Source organism: Pteropus alecto, unplaced genomic scaffold (genome assembly GCF_000325575.1).
Source record: "Pteropus alecto unplaced genomic scaffold, ASM32557v1 scaffold88, whole genome shotgun sequence".
In the NCBI taxonomy this organism is placed as follows: Eukaryota; Metazoa; Chordata; class Mammalia; order Chiroptera; family Pteropodidae; genus Pteropus; species Pteropus alecto.
In genome coordinates, this window is record NW_006494611.1 from 15,001,238 (window position 1) to 15,010,062 (window position 8,825).

The window sequence follows — 8,825 nt, forward strand, 5'->3', positions numbered from 1 at the left end:
GGGAGCGCAGTGGCCAGGTGGGCGGCGGCCACCGAGCCAGGAGCTCCCCGCTGACAAAGGAGGGATGAGGGTCGGCTGGGGCGCCCACAGGCTCCCTGTCCCTAGCTCGGGCCGCGGCTGAGGGTGCCCGGTTTCACACCCGCTCCTTCGTCGCAGGCTCCCTCACTGGCTTCTCCCACCAGAGTCTGCATTGCACCCCTTCCTGCGGCCGGTCCCCAAATCCGCGTCCTGCGTAGGCCCCCTCCTCCCAGGTGGCCCTGGAGTGTCTTGACGGCTCATCTACTCGCTGCAGCCCTGCAGGTAAGCCCACACCCGGCCGCTGCGCTGCGCCCCCCGGGCCTGGAGCGGCAGCGCGGGGCGCCCCGGGTTCTGTCCGCGTGGCCGCCGCCTCCCTCGGCACAGGCTTCTCGCGCGAGAGCCGGATGCCCCGGGGGCCTGAAGCCGATGCAGGAGGCCAGGGCCGCCGGGGACAGCTCTGAACATCGGGAGCTCTGTATTCCTCTTGCAGCCGCCTCCAAGATGGGGAGAGGAATGTTATATTTCAGGTCCTTTTCTCATTTGGCTTTCTAAAAATATACACTGAGCAACAAATGGAATCCTATTTTCAGAAGGCTGCTCTGACCTGGGACCCATATTTGTCTCTGGCAAAAAGTTCCTGATGTCCCAGTTCTTGGAGTGGAAGGGAAGTTCGTAAGAGAATGACGCTTTTGTGATGAGCAGCCTGTTATATCTAGGGGTAAAAATCAGGATTCTTGGAGTTTCTGGTGCCTGCAATTTGCAACACACTAACCCCCTACTGAATAGATGTGCGCTACAGGCCCAGAGATGGCTGGGGTTATGTCTAAGGTAACTGCTTTACAGAAAACTCACTACCGGCAAACACTGATGAATACTCAGCTTTAAAATTGGATTTGAGTGGTTTTTCACCAGACCTTTGGCACATGGGTCAATGAGACACTCTTAAATTGGAAGACTTAAAAATCATATATTTTAACTGAAGCAGCTGTCCTAAATAGGTTAATGATTGCGTAATGGGATAAGGGGAGGCCAAATGAATGGGTCCTACTGCTGTTCAAAGGATGGTTGGGAAGAATATTCTACCAATTTAGATTCAGTGATTAGGAGTCTGCAAATTAACTGACAAGACAGATTAACAGAAGAGACAAAGCTTATTCATGTGCTTACGAGGCGCATAAAAGAAGTAGCCCCTTAATATAATTAAAGATAGGGTTTATAACCTAATTAAATAGGGGAAAGGGATGGGGAGGAAAAGTCTTCTATGGAAAATCAAATGATTTATTTAGGAAAGACAATGGGTCTTTAGGGGAACCAATGGAAATTAAAATCTGTGAGAATGTTTGTTTACACAGGGGACAGTGTTTTCTCCATCTTCTTTCTGGCCAGTGAAACTCCCCAGAAGGGGGCTTTGGTTCCAGCCTCACTCTGAGAAGTTCCTACCTTTAGTCAGATAAAGGAGGCTCTGGGGAAAACAAAACAAAACAAAAACAAAAACAAAAAACTTTTGCATCTGTCGAATCTGAAATGTCTTCAGTGTAAAATCATATCAGCTCTGGGAGGGGTCAAGTGGGTCCCCACAGATAAATAGTTGGAATGAAGATATCACTGGGACAGATAACTGAGTTATCTTTATTCTGCCCCAGTACGTAGTATTACAGAGGGAATGAAATTTTGAGTTTGGGCATTATATTTAGGTAAGGAGGACTTGGCTGTACCTGCATATGCACTCACCTCAGTATTTAATTCTGGCCCCTCATGGGTCAGCCCAAGTCATGTTGTCATCTTTGCTGTTACTGGTTACATCTTTCGTTAAAATGTTTTGAGCTGAACTGTTGCGTATAAGGGAAATATTTCAACTCATCACCTGCAGTGCAGGCTTGAACCAAATGAGACTCTTTGTAAAGGGCAGAAAAACTCCCTGGGCAGGTTTTGGTTCCTAAGCTGAGTTGTGTTGTGTCCTTGACCTCTCAAAGGTGGGGCCCTTGTGCTCAGTTTTGTTACTCATCATTAAAACCAAAACACAATTCCAATACATTCCCACAAGAATGACTAAAATTAAAAAGCCCACAAATAACAAGTGTTAGGGAAGATCTAGATAAGCATTGACAGAAGTGTAAAGTGGTACCACCCTTTTAGAAACTTCTATGAGAGCTGAATATGCGTATGTGCTATGACCTAGCTTTTTCACTCACAAGTCAATGCCCAGCAGTAATGCTTAGTGTGTTCCCTAAAGATGTGTACAAGAACGATCATAGCAGCGCTGCTCTCAGATTGGGAGCTATCCAACTGCCCTACATTAGAATGGGTAAATTGTAGTATATCTGCAAATAGAATACTGTAGAATAAGATGAGAATGAAGATCTACAAGTATAAACAACATTACAGAAGGATCTCAAAAACTTAATGTTGATCAAAATAAGCCAGACTCAAAAGAGCACATGATATGTGATTCCACTTAAGTAAATGGACAAAGGAGTAACTGGAAAGGGGCATGAAGGCAACTTGAGTGCTAGTGATTTTCTCAGGCTGCGTGTTGAATACACAGGTGTATTCAGTTTGTAAAAATTCATTGAGCTATATACACTGTGATTTGTGCGCTTTTCTATTTCAATGGAACATTAAAACAAAAATGGGCTCTGTGAAAGGTAAAAGCTGATGCTTTGGCCAAATGGAATTCATTCTTTCCAGGCAACCTCCATATGATTCACTTGTCACATTCCTGAATAGCCAGGCCTCTTTTCTGGCTGTCATTGCTACCAGCCACCCATGCAGACTGCCCCGGTTTCCCAGTCACCCACACCCAATTCCCCTGCTCCCAGTCTTCCCCCCACCCATCTCCTTTCTCCTCTTCCTAACGTCTACCAAAAATCCAGGAGGATTTTTTTAAAAGTCAGTTTGGAGGGAAAGGTGGAGTAGAGAAAGTTTTAAAAAAACTCCACCATTAATCTCAGCAGTTGATAACCGCATCAAACACTGAAAGCCAGTTCTCACAGTGTATGTGCTGACTGGCTTATATGAAGTCTTCTTTATCATCCAAGATCTGTTGACCCCACATCCACATTATAGTGACTGATTTTTTAAAACATGAATACGTCTTTGAGATACTTGTGGATTCAAATTCTGTTGTAAGAAATAAGACAGAGATCCCATGTATTCTTTACCCAGATTCTTCCTAACGTCTTGCAAAATTGTGTTAAAGATCACAACCAGAATGCTGACATCGATAAAAGACAACATGAAGAACATTGCCATCACCGCTAAGGACGCTCATGTCGCACCCACTTCCCTCCCACTTTCTCCGCCTTAATCCCTGGCAATGACTAATCTCCAGTTCTATAACTTTCTCATTTCAAGAATGGTATGTATATTAATGGAAACATACACTATATAACCTTTTGGCACTGTTTTTTAATCAGCATAATTCTCTAGAAATTCGTCTTGGTGGTTGTATGCCTCAGTAGTTAATTCCTTTTGATTGCCAAGTAGTCCTCCGTGGTTTGGATACCCCATAGTTTGTTTAAGCGTTTGCTTGTCGAAGGACATCTGGATTGTGTCTAGCTTGGGGCTGTTACACACAGAACTGCTGTAAAGATTCATGTACAGGTTTTCGGGCGGATATATCTTCATTTTCTCTGGGATAAATGCCCAAGAGTGCAATTGTAGAGTCGTATAGTAGTTTCATGTTTAGCTTTTAAAGAAACTACCAAACTTTTTAGAGTGGGTGTACCTTTTAAATCGACCAAAATGTATGAGTGACCCAGTTTCTCTGTATCCTCTCTACCATTTGGGTTTGTCACTACTTTTTTGTTTAGCCATTCTGTAAGTGTGCAATAATATCCCATTATGGTTTTAATTCACATTTTCCTAATGCCTAATAATGGTGAACATCTTTCATGTGTGCGTTTATCATCTCTATATTCCTTCCCTTCGGTGAAATGTCACTTTCTATTTTGCCCATTTTCTAACTGGTTTTTTTTTAATGTGGCTATTTTTAAAATCACTTTATTTTATAGAACAATTTTAAGTTCACAGAAAACTGATCAAATAGTTCCCATGTCCTCTCCAACCACATCTCCCCCATACCCCAAGTTTCTCTATTAACATCTTGAACTGATATGGCACAGTTGTTACAATTGATCAATCAATATTGATAAATTATTAACTAAAGTCTATAGTTTACATTAGGGGTCACTATGTGTTGTACATTTCTATAGGTTTTGACAAATGCATTATATCATATTATCTACCATTATAGTATCATACAAATAAACTGCCCTAAAAATCCCCTGCGCTCCAGCTATTCATCCCTTCCTTCCTCCCCCGGCAACCACTGATCTTTTTACTATCTAAAGTTTGAGGCTTTTGCAAGATGTCATATAGTTGTAATCATACAGTATGTAGCCTTTGCAGACTGGCTTCTTTCATTAAGCAATACACATTTAAGACTCCTCCATGTCTTTTCATGGCTTCATAGCTCATTTCTTTTTAGTGCTGAATACTATTCCATTGTCTGGATGTACCACAGTATATTCACCTGCTGAAGGACATCTTGGTTACTTCCTGTTTGGGGCAACTATGAATAAAGCTTCTGTAAACATCCATGTGCAGGTTTTTGTGTGAATATACATTTTCAATTCATTTGGGTAAATATTTAGCATGATTGCTGAATCATAGGGTAAGACTATGTTTAGCTTTGTAAAAAACTGCCAAACTGTCTTCTAAAGTGGCTTTACATTTTGCATTCCCACCAGCAATGAGTTCCTGTTGCTCTATATCCTTTTCAGAACTTGGTGTCTCGGTGTTTTGGGATTTAGCCATTCTAATAGGTGTATAGTGGTGTATCATTGTTTTAATTTGCAATTCTCTAATGATGTATAATGTTGAGCATCCTTCCACATGATTATTTACCATCTGTATTATCTTCGATGAGAAGTCTATTCAGATAATTTGCCCACTTTTATGTTGTTTTTTTTTATTGTTGGGTTTTAAGAGCTCTTTGTATATTTTGGGTACAAGTCTTTTACGTGTTTTGCAGATATTTTCTCTGGCTTGTCTTTTCATTTTCTTAACAGTCTTTTACAGAGCAGTTTTTAATTTTAATGAAATTCAACTTATCAATTTTTTCTTTTTATGCTTTTTATGTTGTATTTAAAAACATCACCAAAGGTCATCTGGATTTTCTCCTGTGTTATCTTCTAGAAATTTCACAGTTTTATGTTTAACATTTAGGTCTATGATCTATTTTGAGTTAATTGTTATGAAAGGGGGTAACGTCTGTGTCTAGATATTTTGCATGTGGATATCCAGTTGTTCCAGCACGATTTGCTGAAAAGACTATCTTTTCTCCATCAGACTGCCTACGCTCCTCTACCAAAGATCAGTTGACTTTTTTTATGAGGGTCTATTTCTGGGCTCTATATTTTGTTCCACTGATCTATTTGTGTATTCTTTCACCGTCTGGATTACTCTTATTGTCTTGAAGTCAGGTAGTGTCAATCCAATGATTTTGTGTGTATGTGTTGGCTATTGGAGGTTTTAAAAAATTTTATATGCAAACTTTAAAATCAGTTTGTCAATATCTACAAAAAAACTTACTGGGATTTGGGTCGGGATTCCACTGAATCTATAACTCAGGTTGAGAAGAATAATATCTTAACGAGTATTCTTATCCATGAATATGAAATATCTCTTCATTTCTTTGCTTTCTTTCATTAAATTTTATAGTTTTTCTCATAGATCTTGCACATATTTTTTAAATTTATACCTAAGCATTTCATTTTTGAGGTACTAATGCTGAGATATAGGAAAGTGAAGACCTTTTTAGTCTCTTCCTGTAACCTTGCTTTAAATTCCAGGAGTTTTTGGTCAATTCTTTAGGATTTTCTGCATAGACCCCTATGTTGTCTACAAGACAAGAGGTGTCTTGTTTTGTCTTGTTCAATGTCTTCCTTCCAAATCTGTATTCTTTTATTTCCTTTTTTCTTTTCCTGTATCAGCGAGGGCTTTCAGTATAATACTGAATAGGAGTGGTGAGAGGAGACAGCTTTGTTTCGTTTCCAGTCTTAGGGAGAAAGCATCTAGATTATCAGTATTAAGTATGATGTTAGCTGTAAAGTTCCCCTCTGTTCCTAATTTGCAAGTTTTTATAATGAATGGGTGTTGGGTTTTGTTAAATGCTTTTTCAGCATCTATTGATAAGATCATATGATTTTTCTTTAGCCTGTTGATGTAATGGATTATATTAATTTTTAAAGGTTGAACCAGCCTTTTATACCTGAATTCCCTCTAATGTATCCTTCATTTCAGTTATTGTATTCATCCTTTCTGACTGGTTCCTTTTTATGGTTTCTATCTCCATTTTTATGGTTTCTCTTTGTTGAAGTTCTTGCTGAATCCATCTATTCTTCTCCTAAGTTCATTGAGAGTGTTTTGAACTCTGCATCTGGTGGGTTGCTTGTCTCCATTTCATTTAGTTCTTTTTCTGGAGTTTTGTCCTGCTCTTTCATTTGAGACATCTCCCAGTCTTGGTAGAAGGGCCTTATGTAGTAGGTGCCCTGTGAGGCCCAGTACTTCAGTCTTTCTGTGGTCACCTGAGCAAGGTGCTCCAGGGGTGTCCCTTGTGTGGGTTTTGTATGCCCTCTTGTACTTGAGCCTGATTGCTGCTGGAATGCCTGTGGGTGGGGCTGGCTGTGGTTGCAGCAGATGAGCTGATGCCACGGAACGGGAGTCACTTTAGTGGAGCTCTGGTTCCAGTCAAGTGTGCCCTTTGGGTGTGTTGTTTGTGGAGCTGATTGGGTAGTACTCTGGTGCGATCTGAAGCTGGCCACTGGGTATGTTGGTTCTGGATCCTCTTTGGAGGGGCTCTGGTGCAGGCCAAGATCAGCTGCTGCTTGTGCCAGGCTTGGGGCCACCTGGTAGGAGCTACAAAGTGATCTGTGGTTGGTTGTCGCTTGTGCAGGGCTTTGAGGTGCTCGGGAGAGGCTATGCTTCGAATAAAGGCCAGCTGCCATATGTGCTGCGCTTTGGTGGGCACCACAGTGTGAGCTGAGGCCAGCCACACTTGTGCCAGGCTTGTGGCTGCTTAGTTCCAGCTACATTCCAAGCCAAGACTGGTTGCCACTTATGCCAGGACTTGGGGCCACATGATGTGAGTTACAGTGCAAATTGAGACAGGTTGCCACTTGTGGCAGGTTTGGGGTACAGGGCATACCGAGGCCAGCTGCTGCTTATTTAGAGTTGGTGGATCTTTGACAGATTTTAGGTAAGTCCACAGTGGGAACTGTGGCAGGCTGCTTGTGTGGAGCAGCTGCTGGAAGGGGCTCCGGGTGGTGTGTGTGGTAGGGTGGGGTCTCAGCAAGTCACCAGAGTGGTGAGAACAGTATTAGCCAGGTTGATGGAGAGCACAGATTTGGAGCCTATTGATACCTGCTGGCTGAGTGGGAGAGCTTAAAGGAACACTGAAGAACTGCCCCGACCCCTGCCCCTCCCGCCCTCTCTCTGAAGGTAATCAATTTAGTTCCTCCCAGTATATCCCTGGCACCTTTCAAGCTGCTGCCCCAGTGCTGGAGCTCAGAGCAAGTGAGTTTGTGAGTGAGTGATTCTGCGCAGGCCTCTCAAGAGGAGTGCTTTGTCTCCAGCAGCTCTGTGCACTGGATACAATCTCTGCTGCTTTTCACAGCCAGATGTTATGGAGCCCTCCTTCCTGGCACTGGTGCCTCAAGCTGGGGAGCACGGTGTGGCTCATTTTCCTTCTCTCTGAAGAATTTATCACTCCATGCAAGGCAGGTCTACTGGCGACAAATTCCCTCAGTTTTTGTCTGAGAAAGTTATTTCCCCCTTCATTTTCAAAGGATAATTTCACTTGAAACGGACTTCCACCACTTTAAATAATCCACTCCACTCTTTTCTTGCTTTCATGGTTAAAGAAAAGTCTGATGTAATTTTTATCTTTGTTCCTTACCAGGTAAGTTTATTTTTTCCTTGTCTCAATTTTTTTTCTTTGGTTTTCTGCAGTTTTCTCATAGGTGTGTAATGGTAGTAATATACCACTACACAGCTATTGGAGAAGATGTTGAACATCTTTTCGTGTGCTTGTCTTCTGTATATCTTCTCTGGTGATGTGTCTGTTCAGATCTTTTGCTTGTTTTTAAATTGGGTTGTTTACTTATTGAGTTTGGGGAGTTCTTTATATATTCAAAACATAAGCCTTTTATCAGATATGTGATTTGGAAATATTTTCTCTCACTTGTGGCTCATCATTTTTTCTAAAGTATCTTTCAAATAGTGGAACCTCTTAATTTTTAAAAAAGTACAATTTATCATTTTTTTCTTCTATGGATCATGCGTTTGGTATATCTAAGAAATCTTTGCCCAATCCAACATCACAAAAATTTTGTTTTCTTCCAGAAGTTACAAAGATTTAGTTTTATTATGCCCATGATTAATTTTAAATTAAATTTTGCACAAGGTATAAGGTATGGAGAGCATATGGACACCCACTTTTTAAAAGATTATCCTTTCTCCATTGACTTGCCTTAGTGCCTTTGTAGAAAATCAGTTGACTAAGTGTCAGCATATTTGTAGGCAATCAATTCTGTTCCACTGACCTATCTTTATGCCAATACTACACTCTCGATTACTATATGCTCATGAGCTTTAAAATCTGGTGATGTAAGTCTTCCGACTGTTCCTTTTTCATAGTTGTTTTTGATTACCTGGTTCCTTTGCCTTTCTACATAATTTTTAGAATCAGCTTATTGATCTCTACAAAATGTTCTTCTGGAATATTGATTGGAATTGCTTTGTGT